Source organism: Hylobates moloch, unplaced genomic scaffold, assembly GCF_009828535.3.
Source record: "Hylobates moloch isolate HMO894 unplaced genomic scaffold, HMol_V3 SCAFFOLD_10, whole genome shotgun sequence".
Classification (NCBI taxonomy): domain Eukaryota; kingdom Metazoa; phylum Chordata; class Mammalia; order Primates; family Hylobatidae; genus Hylobates; species Hylobates moloch.
Genome location: NW_026652285.1, coordinates 53,404,273 through 53,422,442, shown reverse-complemented (window position 1 = coordinate 53,422,442; position 18,170 = coordinate 53,404,273).

Genomic DNA, 18,170 nt, shown 5'->3' with positions numbered 1-18,170 from the left:
GAACCAGCCTTGCATCCCAGGGGTGAAGCCAACTTGGTCATGGTGGATAAGTTTTTTGATGTGCTGCTGAATTCGGTTTGCCAGTATTTTATTTAGGACTTTTGTATCAATGTTCATCACAGATATTGGCCTAATGTTTTCTTTTTTGTTGTATCTTTGCCAGGTTTTTGTATCAGGTTGTTGCTGGCCTCATAAAATGAGTTAGGGAGAAGTTTCTCCTCTTCAATTGTTTGGAATAGTTTCAGAAGGAATGGTACCAGCTCCTCTTTGTACCTCTGGTAGAATTCTGCTATGAATTCATCTGGTCCTGGGTTTTTTGTTTGTTTGTTTATTTGGTTGATAGGTTATTTATTACTGCCTTGATTTCAGAACTTGTTATTGGTCTATTCAGGCATTTATCTTCTTCCTGGTTTAGTCTTGGGAGGTGTATGTGTCCAGGGATTTATCCCCTTCTAGATTTTCTAATTTCTTTGCATAGAGGTGTTTATAGTTTTCTCTGATGGTTGTATTTCTGTGGGGTCAGCATTTTCAATATTACTAAAAAGATTTGAGAGATGAAAGATTTTTGAGTTTAGGTAGTCTGGTTAATGGCCCAATATATAGATTTACAGACCATTTGGATGGGAAATTTCATCTATTCTCAAGGTTTAATCTGAGGAGTCTTTATTGCTTGATAAGTAGTGAACTACAGTCCTGATAATAATGATTCATATTACTATTTATTTATGATGCAGGCCTTAAATGTGTAATCTCCAGAGTCTCAAATGTTGTTTGATATCTGCAGTTCCATTAAACAAAAAATACAATAAATTGTCTTCCAACAAAAATGGGAGAAAATATGAAACTTAAAGAAGTTGAAATGATTATCATCAGAAACTTTATACACGACTGTGAGATATCAAACAGTGATGCAGTTAAGGGAGATGAGTAAGGAAATAAGGGACTGAAACAAGATAACAAAATAATTTTCTGTTCTGTGTTAAACAATGCTGGGACTGAGCATACATCTGTGACTCTACTCAACAATACTGAGAATAAACAAAGTAAACTTGAGTACTTGCTCTAGGAAATAAGGATGTGAACAAACTAGGATAGCTTATATACCAAGACTAACAGATTGCTTGTCGTGCCTCACTGCAAGACCCTCACTCCAGTCCAAAGTCATTATGTCATAAACTCTGACAAGTCCCTACCTACTCCCCTCCTTGCAAATCCCACCTTAAAATTACTCTTTTCAGACCTAAAATCATATAAATATCTCCCTGCTGTTGAGTATCCTCTTCTGAGGTGCTACTCTATCAAGATTTTATTTCCTGTTGCTGCAGTAGGTCTAATAAACTTAACTCTGCTACATTAACTGGATTTTCTGGCCTTTGGGGGAGTTGATAGTTGTCACAACCCTCGGATTGTTATATCCTATTAGACAACGAGTTTCTAATATAGGTGCTTATATTGTGTTTTCATTGCATATCAAAAAGTACCCCAAAATAATGATTGCATTTATTGGGCAGTCACAGAAACTTACTAAACTAAAACATTGCTTTATATTATTATCAATAGCTCTATTGGAAGAATAAAAGGATTTTCTTATGCTTAAGAGACTCAAAAATTAATATTTGGTTTTACTGCTTTCCAATTAATGTGAAAATTATCTAATATGAAAAAGTAAAACTCAGGAGACCATTTCGGTCCAGAGAAGACAAAAATTATTGTGTATTAAAGATATATTTTAAACATACTTTAAAAAACAGAGGGACTATGTAGAAGAACTTTGTACTAAACCATTCATGATATAGCAAGTAATCTGTTCTTAGAAAGGGCTTAAATATATTCAACAGTACAAGAAAGTATTCATTCAATAAATATTTTTAATAACTACTGCAGGCTAAGTATAATTTTTGGAATTGGTATATGGTGGTGAATAAAATATGTTCTCTAACTGGATAGGATTTGTAGTCTAGTGGTAAAAAGACAATCTTTAAGAAAAAGAAATGTATACAAAAGTACAAAATTATAATTTGTGGTAAGTACCTTGAAGTAAAAGAGAGTGTAGTGAAAGAAATTCAAAACAGACTCAGGCACCAGGAGACCAACCAGCTTTGTAGAAGATCAGGCATAAAATTAAGTTGGGATATAGTTTTTTTGCTTTTTTATTTTTCCTACCTTGACTTGAAAGACAAAGCTAAATTTTCAGGCAAGTTGGGAGTGTGCAATTTTTCCAAGAATAAAGGAGGAAAATGAAAGTAAAGTGAAGTTTTAGTTATTTTAGATAATGGGAAATAATAGATAACAGGAAAGAAATGTGTTTCCTTAATCTTGTTTTCAATGACAGAATAAGTTGGAAAGAAAGAATTAGGACCAGGTAAAACTATCACCTCTAGAAATTCTATTTGCATTCAGCATTTCCAAAAACTTTAGACAAAGATATCCTGAAAGAAATTGGAATTAGAGCCTACTATGAAACCCTAAAAGGAACAAAAGTTATTGGTATAGCAATCTAATTTATCGATTTAACTACACTCAAAGAGTAATTGCATTTTGCATTGCTTACCTAGAATGTCCAGGATATAACTTGTTCCGTATTAATGAATTTACACATCTTAACTCCAAAAGAACACGCAAATGGGAAAAAGCATTTTAACATGAAACACACACACACATATCTGCCCAATCACTTTAAAACAGTTCACAATTTTTAAAATAGATCTTATATTAAATCACCTGCACTTTATACAATTTTTAATAAATTCTGCAATTCCTTTTGCAGAAGAAAGTAGCTAAACAAACAATTGTGTAAATACATTTTGAAGTCTTTTTTTATTGCAGAGTCTACAATTTCTTTTCTCTGCCACTTGTGCTCCTAGAGTGACCTTGAAGTTCATATTTCTTAACAGTTCCTAAGTATGTCCAAATGCAATATTAAAAGTGAGAAAACCTAAAACCTGAGCTATCATATCATTCAGCAAATGAATAGATTATCAAAACACAGGAGTTGTCACTATCACATTAGCAAAAATCTAAAAGTTTGAGAACATACCATGCTGCTTTGACAATTTAGAGCAAAAAGGCAGTTTTATACATTGTTGATAGAAGTGTGAATTCTTAAAATCTCTAAGGAGATAAAGTTGGCAACATCTATTAGAATTACAAATATATAAACACTTTAATTCAACAATTTTAAATTTGACTTCGAAGTGCCCCTTTTCTTCTGGGAAAGGGGCCCATTTGTAATCCTCTGCCCCCAGCTGTTACAAGCCTTCTGTGTATTTTCACCAGCTGCTTAGTCACTGGACTGGACCTCTTCTGAATGTGTTGATCACCTAGAACCATACTCCTAATAGTCTTTTAAAAGAAACTACCATCAGAATGAACAGGCAACCTACAGAATGGGAGAAAATTTTTGCAATCTACTCATCTAACAAAGGGCTAATATCCAGAATCTACAATGAATTCCAACACATTTACAAGAAAAAACAAATAACCCCATCAAAAAGTGGGTGAAGGATATGAACAGACACTTCTCAAAAGAAGACATTTATGCAGCCCAAAGACACATGAAAAAATGCTCATCATCACTGGCCATCAGAGAAATGCAAATCAAAACCACAATGAGATACCATCTCACACCAGTTAGAATGGCCATCATTAAAAAGTCAGGAAACAACAGGTGCTGGAGAGGATGTGGAGAAATAGGAACATTTTTACACTGTTGGTGGGACTGTAAACCAGTTCAACCATTGTGGAAGTCAGTGTAGCGATTCCTCAGGGATCTAGAACTAGAAATACCATTTGACCCAGCAATCCCATTACTGGGTGTATACCCAAAGGATTATAAATCATGCTGCTATAAAGACACATGCACACATATGTTTATTGCGGCACTATTCACAATAGCAAAGACTTGGAACCAACCCAAATGTCCAACAACAATAGACCGGATTAAGAAAATGTGGCACATATACACCCTGGAATACTACGCAGCCATAAAAAGTGATGAGTTCATGTCCTCTGTAGGGACATGGATGAAGCTGGAAACCATCATTCTCAGCAAACTATCCCAAGGACAAAAAACCAAACATCGCATGTTCTCACTCATAGGTGGGAATTGAACAACAAGAACACATGGACACAGGAAGGGGAACATCACACACCGGGGCCTGTTGTGGGGTGAGAGGAGCGGGGAAGGACAGCATTTAGAGATATACCTAATGTTAAATGACGAGTTACTGGGTGCAGCACACCAACATGGCACATGTATATATATGTAACTAACCTGCACGTTGTGCACATGTACCCTAAAACTTAAAGTATAATAAAAATAAAAGAAAAAAATAGTCTTTGACCTTGATTATTGCCTGGGATCCCTGGCCAGCCTGCCCAGTTCACTTGAGGAGAGTCCCTTACATATGAGCACTTGCCTGAATGAAGTATGAATTCATCATAACCTTTTTACAACCAGCAGTTGCAATAAGTTATTGCTCTTCAGTTGCCAGACTTTCAACCTTGCCCTACCTCTCTTTTTCCTTTGTCCAGTGCTGTTGGGAGGTCCTAGCATGTCCTCTAATTCTGCTTGTCCAATATATGCTACCTAAAAAAAAGAATTAGATTGTGCCCTATTCCACATAGTAATACACACACCAAGGAAATCAATATTTTTGAAATATTTTCTGCAAGCTAAGTCCTCTGCTAGCAACTTTTACAAATATTTTCTGATTCAGTCTTCATTGAATACCTGTGGTGTAAATGTTATTATCTTTATTTTCTTTTGAGTAAACCAAGACCTGAGAAAATGCTTTTCTTAAGGTCATATGCTTAAGATTGAACTGTGATTACAGCTAGCTCTCTTGACTTTCCATCTAGTGCCATTTTAAATTAAACTTCATGGCCTCTAAACCACCTTCCTATTAATCAGAAAGGAGTGTTCAATCGAAAGTCCCTTTCTATTTCAGCAGCTTCGTTAAACACAAAATTAATATATTTTCCATATGACAATTTTGTAAACTCCCAGATACTATATAAATAACTGTCAAATGGCTTTTTAACATCTTCTAAATATTTATTTATATTTTGTTACATTGGCCCTTTTTATTTGTTTTTGTTGTCTACCATATCAAATTTAGATCAAAGTCAAAACATAGTACTTTCTTCATTTATGGAACATCCCAAATTATTTGTCTTTGTAAATTGGTTATATGCTTTGCCTTTTCTAGGTCTGAAAAACAGCCAATCTCTGTGTTTTGGCAGCAGGTGACTTATAAAGTCCTACAAATGAGACTTGCCATCTGTTTGATGGCTAAGGATTTCAAGCTTTCTGTGTCAAAAAGGAAAGTTAATTTCTATTGATATTATAGATTTATGTAATCAATTTTAAAGTTCATGAGCTTAGAGAATGTATCTAAGCATGCTTTTGCTCTTCCTCTTATTTTATTTTTTTTTTTTTTGAGACAGAGTCTTGCTTTATCATCCAGACTGGAGTGCAGTGGTGCAATCTTGGCTCACTGCAACCTCTGCCTCCTGGGCTCAAGCAATTCTCCTGCCTCAGCCTCCCAAGTGGCTGGGATTACAAGTCCGGGCTACCACACCTGGCTGATTTTTGTATTTTTTGGTAGAGATGGGGTTTCATCATGTTGGTCAGGCTGGTCTCAAACTCCTGACCTCAGGTGATCCACCCGCCTCGGCCTCTGAAAGTGCTGTGATTACAGATGGGAGCCACCATGCCTGGCCCTTCTTAGTTTTTTTAAATTTAGATTGCTCCTAGCACTTAACACAAGTTCAGTTGGTATGATTTACTTCATTAAGTACATACACTTGGTTTGTAGCACTTTGAATTAAAATTAAAAGAAGCTCATTTCTGCCTTAAATTTTCTCATTAGTATAAAAGTCACTTTTTAATTATTCAGGAGGATCAAATTTTTTTTCCTTTATTTTAGTCTTCACTCTTTCACTCAACAGAAATTCCTTAAATATCTACATTTTGGCTGGCACTGGCAGTCACTTGGGTTGTCATGTTGCATGAAAGACGCATAGTCCCTGCCATGATAGGGCTTATGTTCTAGTGGGGGCAGGGCACAAAAAAACATGTAACAAATACATTAGTTTAATTCCTTAAAAACTTCACAAAGGGCAATACAATAGAATAGAGTAATGCTTTATGATTGTGTGTGAATGTTGAAGAAGGAGGGGTGTTGTAGACAGGAGATCAGGGGAGCATTTTGAGAAGGTTTCATAGAGCTCGGACCTTAAGGAGAAGCTAACAATTACACAGCAGAGAAGAAAATTCAAGAAGGTAAAAGATTTTGAGCAGTGGCGCTGAGTCAAGAAAAAAGAAAAATATGTTTTTAATGAATGAAATGATCAAAAAGCACAGTAAAATTAGGGGGACAATTGTACAGAGTGAGTCTTAATGACCTTCTAGACTTTTTTAAAATAATTCTGATTTTATGCCAACTACAGTGGGAGCGACTGATTAGTTTTTTAAAAAAAAAATCACTTTTGTTGCTAAATGGCAAGTAACTTAGAGAGTCAAAAGAGGGAAAAAAGAAGACTTTATCTGAAGATTAGCAAAGAGCCAGGGAAGTGATGCTGACCACCTAGACTAAGCAGAGGGCAGATTAAAAATGTATTATCATAATTTGAGGAAGATTTGAATATGGAGGGTGGGAACACTGGAAATTCAAGGTTGTTCTGGATCGAATGACCATTATTAGATAAAATAAATATAAGTAATGCTACATTCACAAATAACTATGGAAACCATATAGCCTCAATCTCCAAAGTTTATTTCTTGCTTATGTTACTTGTCCATTCATGGATAGGCAGGGGCACTCTGCTCATCACCATCACTCAGAAATTTGGGCTGATGGAGAAAGCCTTCCTCCTGAACATCAAAGGCCATAGTGCTAGAGAAAAAAGAGCTTTTCAGTGTCTCATATCAGCTACTAAATACCATAGCCTGGAGGTGACCTATATCATTTCCAGGCATAACTCATTGGCCCAAACTAACTACATAGACCCTTCAGACACAAGAGTGCCAGAGAATGCAACCCTACATACGCTCGGAAGGCAGAGAGCTGGAAAATATTTGATGACTATAGTAATGATTAATTCCATGTCTCCTCTTTGTAAGACCCTATTTTTATTTTTAAGAAAAACTTGGGAAATTTGTGAAAATTGTGGCCACACTGTTCAGATGACATGAGTGTTTCCGACAGAGTTTCTGGACTATAAATAATTTCATGTCCAAGAGGCCCACTTCTTAGGATAGCTGTCTTGTGGTGATATCCCCAAGGCATGCTGGAGACCTACCTTAGACACCATTCACAGGCAGATTATCATCTCTGCTATTATCTGTGTTATGATAGACGTGGTAAACAATGGGGATAGATCTTGGAATTATTGGCAACTGACCCTTTGTAAAATAATTATACAAATTGCCTTTTCCAATTTTTCTCCATTTATGAGAATCAATTCTCATTTTAACTCAAATCATTTGATGAGCACTCTTACAATATTACACATTCAAGGATATCTTCTCTGTAGCAGGAAGGACTGTAACTTTCTTAAGACAGAGGCCAGAGTCATCTTGTTCATTGCTGCATTTACTTACATATAGGACAGTGCCTGACAAAAAGTAGCCTATTGTTCATAAATATCAATAAGAATATTTTAATATAGATCATATATATGAATGTAGAACATGATGCTATCTTCCATAATAAAGTCTGTATTTGTAATGTTTTATATGCAATATAATGGCATGCAAATTTATATGTGAAATACATGATATATGTTTTTTATAAAGAGTTGGGTGTCTACTATATATAAGGCATGGTGTTAGGTAAGTTAGCTTTATCTTATTTATTTCTCACAACAATGAGAAGCTCTTAGTATTTTGTTCACACTTTACAGAGGAGAAAACTAAAGTTTCAACCTACTCCTAGCATTGTCAGAGGATGTGTGTTGTGGCATGTTTCCTGGACTTTGTTCCAATGTTGTATTTCCCATACAGAAGTTAACAGTGGCATGATGTGTTATGAGAAGCCAGTGGACAAAACACTTCCTGGATCATCATGAATTTTGCCTAAAATATGTTTTATAAAAAAATTATTGTATAAAATATAAAATATTTAAATTTTCAAAAGAAAATAACAAAAGAAATTTTAAACACTTTTAACAAATTTGTTTACTGTTTGTTGTATCAATTGCTTATATCTTTACTATAACGTGTATATCAGATAAGAATTTAATTCAGCTTCAGTAAAGGAAAAATAAAATATCAGTGGTTTATGTAAGGCAGGGGCAAGGGTTTTACTATCACGTGATGAGAAGTCTAGAGTGGGTTAGGTAGCGTAGTGCCGGCATGAGACCCTACGATATCACCAAGAACGCAACTCCTTCTATCACAGTGCTCAGCCATCCCACCCATATGCTTGTAACCTCACCGTCACAAAATTCTTCATCAGTCATTCTATGTTCCAGAAATAGGGGAGACTGGAAAAGACAAAAAGCTAAGGAACAATCTATCCAAATTTGGCCCGTTTTAGATGATTTCTTGGAAGCATTAATGAAAAACTTTCTCTTAAATCTATTGGTCAGAATTGTTTCACACGGGAAAACTTAGATCCAAGGAAAGTTGTAGAAATAGACTTCTAGGGCCGGGCACAGTGGCTCACGCCTGTAATCCCAGCACTTTGGGAGGCCGAGGCAGGTGGATCACCTGAGGTCAGGAGTTCGAGACCAGCCTGTCCAGCATGGTGAAACCCTGTCTCTACTAAAAATACAAAAGTTAGCTGGGTGTGGTGGTGGGTTCCTGTAATCCCAGCTACTCAGGAGGCTGAGGCAGGAGAATTGAATCACTTGAACCCAGGAGGCGGAGGTTGCAGTGAGCCGAGATGCCATTGCACTCCAGCCTGGGTAACAAGAGCAGAACTCCGTGTAAAAAGAAAGAAAGAAAGAAAAAGAAATAGACTTTTAGCTGGGCAATTGACACATTCAATTAAATTAGGATTATGTTAGTAAGAAGTAAGAAACGGGTATACTGAGTTGGTAACAATTACCCACTCAAATCTTAATCTGAATCGGCCTCTATCACGCCTTGTAGACATGTCCATTGGTCATCACTGAGTGGCTACCCTAAGAATTCGGCTACCTGGAAATGAAGTGGGTTTAAGGTTAAAGGTTTGAAAAGGATTGCTCTAATTCTTAGCAATATACACCAGCTGGATGACCCTTCCCCTTGCAAAATCTATTAACTGCTGCTTTAACTTGCAAGCAGACTACTAATTTATCCCTCCATAGCTTGAAATGAGGTGATATATGTCTGAAATCACTACAGATAGTCAAGCTGGGAGGTCTCCATCTTTCTGTTGACCTTGTGAATGTTCTCTGTTGTTGGAACATTTACAGTGAAAGTTGTTCTCTTAATTTCTGAGAATTTGGATGAAATAATTTAACTGTTGAGTGGCTTTACCTGGACCATGAAAATATCAAATGCAATTTTGTCAAGAGAACTCTACTATGTACAAATGGCATCAGAGGAAGCTGAAATTGACTTGATTTTGCTGTTCTGATGTGCAAGCAGCAGTGGCTTGAGAACTACCTTCTTTTCCCCCTAGAAAATTAAAACCTCTGAACCTAGACTGATGGGACTGTCCTGTCCCCAGAGCTTTTTAAAATTATTATTATTCAATCATACTGTGATCATAGGTGAACCAGGCTCTGCTGGTAATAGGGGAGGACAGCACCTTGCTTTAGAAATTCCCTCATTTACTTCAAAACAGAAGGGATACTTCACAGTATAGAAATGCCAAGATTCAAAGACTCAACTCCAAATTTTGTGCTGTTCTTAGGCCTAGCTATTTTAGGGGGAAACTAAGTATATTCTTCATTGTGGAGGCAGGATTTAGTTATTTTCTACATTACACTTCCATGATAATCTATTTTTTCCAATTTACCCAAATCCCTCCAGAAAACCTAGAATTTGAAGGGCACAGGCAACATGCAGAGTCAAAAGTAGTTAGACAAAATCCATTATGAAGCTGAAAACTCCATAATTAACAATGTAATACTTCATCTTTCACAGAAACACGGATAATTAAAATGGACCAACCACTAACGACTCAAAAGAACAAACAAGGCAAAGACAGCCTCACAGTGCCCCCTAGCAAACAACAAAATTCCTCTCCAGGACATTGCTTCTTTGTTATTATAAATCTGGCTCAAACTATTTTGAAGCCACAGCCCAGACATTTCTTGGTCCTAATCACTATTGAAGCAATTTGACATATTATGGAAAAATATGCTGTTATTTAATATTAGACAAGCCAACCAGAATAAGATCCTTTGATTGCAATCCGCCATAATTCACTCATATGACTGACTTATTTCTTACTCTTCTCTCTTCCTTCCTTTCCTCCTTTTGAAAAATTTTACTTAACCTGTAATGTTGAACCTAAAAATAATAAAGGTAAAAACAAAGCTAATAAGACTCATAACTGATTTCTCTTTTCCAGAAATTTACAGGTTAATCTAAATCATCACTGAGTTCTGCCAAGCAGACTGTTTTTATACAAGACTAGCTGAATTTTACAGTCTATTTATTTTACACTTTTTAATTAAATGGCCTCTACCTAGTGCCTGGTCCCTGCTCCACTGTCTTACATATCTGCTCACATTTTCCTTCTGATTAAGAATGAGAAATAGTTTCCAGGAGTGAAGTGGAAATATGTGAAAATCACAACAATGCATAGCAATTTTATTTTTCAACTTGGATATTTCCTGAGCATCTGATTCAGGTCAGCCGAGCTTTTAAATGCTGTGAGTGATTACTAATTCCAGTTGGAATTTCCTGCAAAACTGAAGGTGATGAGAGAGAGAGAGAGACATTCTGTGACAACCAGAGATAGAAGCATAAAACAATAATGTTCAATTTTGAGAAAGTCAACAGAAATGTTAAAAATTAGCTAACTCTTCCAGGTGTTATGGAAAATTGTAGAGTGGAAATAATAGGTAGATGACATTTGATTAAATATTTAATTAAGCTAAATACACATAAGTTTCGTAATTTTGAATGTGCTCTGTACAATGGTGTTCCACCAAAGTGAAGTAGAGAAACAATTTTCAACAACTGTCTTTTGATTATATTTCATTGTGACTTGGTCATACCAAGCATGTCATCCAATATTACCTTCAAACCAAGCCAGATTTCCTGCTAATGTTTAGCAGATTGGAGGACGCTCAGTATACAAATTTCCCTTGCTTGTTCAGAATATTGACTTAATTAGCATTTTGTCTTCTCGATTAATTTAAATGGCTTTGGAGAGGTTTACCCATTGGCACTCAGGGACTAACAAGTGCATTAGAGGCTACTCTTGCCAATTCTGATGCTCGAGAAGAAAATATAAAGCAATGGTGCTTTTCTGAGCAATGTCAACTCTGGAAGAACAGGATAGGGGAACATTCACGATTAGAGAGTGAAGCTCAGTGCGTGTGGATTGTAGGAAACCCCTGAGGGGAGACCTAGCACCTTGACCCAGCAGGCTTGAATGCGGAAAATTCATTTACAAAAATGAATTAATATGCTCATTTCCACTGACTCAGCAAGCTAAATAATTCTGCAATCCCAAGTCACTAAAAAATGGAGAAAAGAGATGCAATGGAAAAGGTATTTTAAAAGATTTCAAAATAAAAACTTTTTCATACACATCTGAAAGCACATTAACTCCAAGTAGAGAAAGATGTTCCTGTGGGACTCAGAGTTTCTTGTCCTGCATGTCACATATGTCAGTAATATTTTTATTACTTTTGCCCGGCTATGACTCCTCCAAGATAGTATCTGAATTCTAGTCCAATTTTTATAGCAAGTATAGTAGTTGGCAGAATGTAATCGACACACCATTATTTAGTAAATTGGATTGAATTAAGTTAATACTGGTAAGTGTTACTATCCAATCAGTCAGCAAGGACCCGGAGCTTGTAGTAGGCAAAAACAAAGAAACTTGCTGTTTCTGTGACTAGGTTTTTTTTTTTTTTTTTTTAAATAAGCTGGTTATCTAGTTTTTAATTAAAGCTGACATTGGCATTTTCTAAGCATATTAATGAACTGTTAACTGATTCCACATTTCTCCTCAACCCCAAAGGGAACTGGGTACCTATTATACAGTCATCTTCAACATGCCGGTACCCTCCTTCCCCATAGCATAAAATAAGCTATCCCTACAGAGACCATTTGTGAATATACTTTGTTTTAATAGCACATCTATCTTGCAAGTCAATGTAATGGGTGCTGTATTTTAGAGAGGCATTGACCTCTAAATGTTTCCAGAGCACTAGACACTCAGCAGCCATTTTCTTGGTGCTATAGCATGTGATGCACTAGAAGAAAAAAAAATAATTGCGAGGACAAATTGTATTCAAACAAACAAGACTAGGAACACAAAGTAACTAAATAAAGGCACTTAACAAAGAAGAAGAAATCTTGTGAGGTAGGTGAAGTGCTCTGTGTCATGATTAAGAGGTGAATTCAAAGTGGACCCCTGAATCAGGATAGAGAGGATTTAAATTAGGCTCTTTGTGTACTGATGTGCAGGTCCTCTCCCCTGTGGCTGCTACTCTGAACGACAGGTCAGAAATAGGTTGGATTGACCAAAGCCAGCCATGAACCACTTGGAGTGAGAACAAAGAGAAAGAAAATAGAAATGATGCAGAAATGCTGTCAGTGTAATTGGTAAAACCTTGAAAGAGAAGAGCCACTGCACCAATGTAATAACACAAAGAAATAGTTTCCTCTGATAATGCATTGCCCCAGAGTAAACAATGCTATGGAGTGGAACACAGTCCAACCATAAGCCCTAGTGATCAAAAGCATCAGTAGCAGTCCTTGGAATACAGGAAAGTTATGTGTCTTGTCACAGTCAGCCTCTCCTCAGTCCCCCATTATATATGGTGTGTGCATATGTGTGCACTTACACACACACACACACACACAGACACACAGATGCTTTCAGGGCTGGTTTGTTATAAATTAAAATACATAATGTTTAGTTAAGATCATTTACAAATTCAACTAATATGTTCAGCAAATTCTTTAAAATCTGAACAATGTATAACCAGATTACGGATGGATAATCTGGATGGGTGGCATACGTTCAAACCCTGTACCAAATTCTTTACCCACTTTATTGTGATACAATAAAATTCTTCTACTTTTAAAATTTCATTTACAAAAAATAAAAATATGAAGCAGCATCATTTTCTTAAGCATATGAAACATATTTTTTCTCAAAATCAGGAGTAGCATAAACATGACCTACATTTATATTAGCAGATAAAAATATTACTCCTGGGAGTAGTTTATGTTTATTTTTAAATTTATTTTTTATTTTATATTACAGCAATCATGCACATAATTTTCATGTATTTTCTAAAAGTTTATAACATAAATAGTACCCCCTCTACTTTTTTTCTGTTCATCAAACTCCTCCCCAAAAATGTTTTAATTCTTTTTGTTGTTTATTTTTGTATCTATCTCAATATTTTAAAATAATTGGCTATTCATTACTATTGGCTAATAATTACTATTTCTTCCATCATCAATTTTAGATATTAGTTTATTATTATTACAGTAATTAAATCCACCCTGCCTCAGACACACACACATGCACGTGTACACGTACACACACACACACATGCACACACACACAGTTTCCTTCCCCACATCCTCTCAACGTAGTTATAATGTTATTTTTTAAATGAAAGTCAGGGTTTATACTACTTAATATAACTTGGAATGATTGAATTCCTTCTTGCTTACATTTTCTCCAAATACAAGAAAAGCAATTAATAATTGCCTTTTTTCCATTATTTTCCCAGTTTTCTTTGGAGTCATTAATTTTTTAAGAATGTTCCAACAGATCTTTTAATAAATTTGGTAAATTTATCAATTTGCCTATTAGCAAATTATCCACTTGACCAGACAGAATTCCTTGTGTGCATGATTGTTGTAGGAAGACCTTCGCACTGTGGCTCTCCATCCTCTTGCTCACTGACTCCTTCCTAGGTATCTGGCATCCTGTACAGTAGTCAGACTGGAGCTCCATTGCTTATTCTTCAGCTCCTCATTTTGCTGGCTCTCATGTTCTTGTTTTTTGTTTCCTCCCTTGTTTTGCTGAGATGTATCCTATGGTAGCTTTCAAAAAGGAAGGTGAAGAGAGGCAAATTCTTGTGAACTTGTATACCTAAAAATGAATTTATTTTCGCCTCACACTCCATTGATAATTTGCCTGTGTATAGAATTCTGGGTTGAAAATACTTCTGTAAGACAATAAAACAATTGCTTCTCACATTCTGTAACATCCAATATTTTTATTAGAAAACCTGATGGTAGTTGGATTCTATTTCATTGTATTTGGTCAATTTGTTATTATTAATGATAATTGTTTTTCTTACACCAAAAGCCTCTGAGAATATCTCTCTTTTTAGATTTCTAGATAGATGGAAAGTTTTGGCTGTTGTTTTGGTTTTATTTATTTGTTTGGCACACAATAGGTGCTTCCAATCTGAAGATGTGTGCTCTTCAGCTCTGGAAATTTACTTACAATTTTTTTTGATAATTTTCCATTTTCGATGCTACACTTTTAATAAGCTCCCAGGTAAAGCCAATACTGCTAGTCCATGGACCACACTTGGGGAAGCAAGTTTGTAGAAATTAAAGCAATAGGTATATATGAGCCAGTGCCAGATTCCTGAGAAATTAGGATATAACTTGATTGCAAGGTCAGTGTGGGCTAGAATCATTTTTTATTAACTATATATTTATAGTTCCTGAAACAAAGCCTTACTCTAAATAAGAGCTCAATAAATATTTGTTGAGGCAGATTGAATTTAAATGAAATCTTGCTGGCCTTTTATTTCTAGTTATCATTTTAGCTAAATTGATTAAGAGTCTTCGTTACATATGGGCTGATGGTTTCAGAGTGTAACTGCTGGAATCATGCTTTCAGATTCTTTCTGTTCATACACATAAGAAATGTCTCAATATTTTTGTCAAGTTGAATTTAGCAGCATTTAAACCGAACTCTTGCGAGTTTGCATATATTAGAAATAACTAACTTTACTACTTTCCTAAATAATAATTTAGGTAAATCACAAGAATTATTTTCTATTCACAAGAGCTTTTGTGTCTCTTCACAAAGAATTTTTCCTCCCTAAATCACGAGAGCTATTTATTCTTTTTTTTTTCTATCTTATTTCTCTCATTATTACAAATTCCTTACTGGAAAGAACCACCTTATTGATAATCCAACAGCATTCTGTATTAAACTAATACTTCTCAATCAAATGATTCATTGCAAAATACATATATATATATAATATAATATATATAATATTATATATTATATAGATAGATAGATAGATAGATAGATAGATAGATAGATAGATAGATAGATATTTTTTTTTTTTGGAGACAGAGTCTCACTCTGTAACCCAGGCTGGAGTGTGGTGGTGCGATCTAGGCTCACAGCAAGTTCCGCCTCCTGAGTTTAAGCAATTCTTCTGCCTCAGCCTCCCGAGTAGCTAAGATTACAGGTGTGTGCCACCATGCCCAGCTAATTTTTGTATTTTTACTAGAGGCAGAGTCTCACCATGTTGGCCAGGCTGGTCTCAAACTCCCAACTTCAGGTGATCTACTCACCCTGGCCTCCCAAAGTGTGGAATTATAGGCATGAGCCACCATGCCCAGCCCATTACACAATATATTAGAAATGCTAGACTCTTCTTAGAATTTTTATAATGGAAAAGTGCCCTGAGTTTATCATAACAGCCTAGATTAAAAGCCGAGCTCTATCATGCTTCAGAAGGGTAGACTACACATCAAGCGACAATCATCACAACTCACATTTAGGCCCTCATGCCAAGCTCAGATAACCACATGAAGTCGTTCCAAGAGTCAATGAATCCATAATTGTAAAGAGTCCCAAACACAACGATAGGCACGAGAGTCAGTGTTTTGTATTTTTAACTTCCAAAGCACCTTCACATTCCTTATCCTGCTTGAATGTCCCTAAGAGCACTTTGTAGTGACAATGTAAGATAAGAGTTATTATGACCATCATATTTTTATTCTGAAGCTCTAAAAGGCTGAGGACTAAGGATATATTTTTAATTTTATTATTATTTTGGTGGGTTTTTTGAACAGTAAGCAATGTCTTGTAATTGTTTTTCACAGATTATTTTTAAACGCCTTTCTTGAGTGCCACAATGTCTAAAGTCACTAATAAAACAAACTTCTGTGCGCTAAAAAAAAAATGCCCAACAAGACAAAAATTGCCTGTCAATTTGTTCTCTGTCATTAATATCTATTGACCTGCATTTTGCCAATAATCTATTAGTATCTGATATGCCAATGATTAATAAATGTTAGTGATCTGATGTCATTTCAAAACTGCATCTTTACACTCTCACATACCCACTCAAGAAGACATTTTATTCACACAAATACAATCTGTTAAAGTGGTTTCAGACCTGAGATAGTAGTACCTGTAACAGAGAGCTACAATTAATTACAACACTATTTCTTTAAAACATTTTCCAGAAAACCTAATTTTTTAAATGTTAGTGTGAGGATGATACAAATTAGGTATGCTTTTCTTATGAAATTTTGTCCTGGAGTTTTAAAAATTTCTGTCAAGAAATATGGTAAAAGGAATTATAACCCATTTCATAGAAATCCTTAGATATGTAATTATAGAATGTAAGATAGCTATTCTGCAGCAATAACAGTCTGACAACTCAGGATAAGCATATTGGTCATTTCTGATCAACTATGTAATATTTAATATTTTGATCACAGGAAGGCTATAGGACATTCCTCTCTCTATCTCAATGGAAACTACAACAACTTATTATGCATGCCTCCTTCCTATTCCTGTATAATGTATCCTCCGCATATATTGTGAAGCTAAAACCTGACATGAAAGTTTATGACAGAGTGAGATTGTAAAAATGTATTTTTTATTTGAGACAATTTTGCTATAAAAGCACATTTCAGTCCTTTGAAATAACAGTCGACAAGATTTACTATATCAAATGTAAGTTTCACACCTCAGTTAGTGGTAGATTTCAAACAAACCCCAGCAGCTGAGCTGAAATTGGCTTTTAAAATCTTTAAGTTAGTTTGTTCCCAGATGAAGATCATTTTTTTTTAACTTCAAAAATCACACATATCATGCAGCTTGCAAATTATTTGGTTTGCATTTATTCATTTTATTATCCTTTTCTTACTGACAGAGAAAGGAGCCATGTCAGTGCTACATTAATCCAGAAACTAAAAATAAATAGCAATATTGTGTATATTAATGTAAGGTGGCAGCTCTCATTTTTTCCCATCCCAACCTATTTTCCATTTGAACCAATTTGTACAAAATGTATTTAAAAATCAGAAACTTAAAGACAACCGATTTTCAACTCATTGACCTATAAATTTGCCTGTGATTGCAGTGCACTCCTGCCGTAGCAGGGAGAATCGGAGTGGGTGTCTGAAACTGCAGATCCCTGGGGGAAAGCATAATCACATGCTGGAAGTATAGCCAGGCCCTTTAATGTCCAGGGTAGAAATTAGAGGACATCTAGCCAGCTCATGAGTCCCGAGAGAAGGGAGAAATGAATGTCGATAGCCATAATGTCTCCATCTGTGGGAAGCCTGTCTAGTTCCTGGTAAGAATTTCAAGCTTAGTGTTTCCTGGATAGCTTGCTCTTTCACTCTCTTGTTGTCCAATTAAGTAGAGGAAGGAAGAAAGGAAAGAAAAAGGGGAAGAGGGAAGGAGGGAAGAAAGGAAGGTAGAAGGGAAGGAGGGAGGGAAGGAGGAAGGGAGAAAATTAAGCAGGAACAATCCTAACAGATTTGACCTTAGGTTTGTTTTATCTGTCATGAATATTCGGCCTTAATATTCATTTACTTTGTGAATTCATCTTTAATAATGACCAACATTTGTATAATGCTTTTAACATTCCAAAGGGTTTATACCAATATTACACACACACACACACACACACACACACACACACACATATATATATAAAATACACACACAATATTGGCATGATAAAACATTTTTGAGACAGGAATATAACTCCATCATACAGATCCCAAAGCTGAGCTTTGAAGAAGTTAT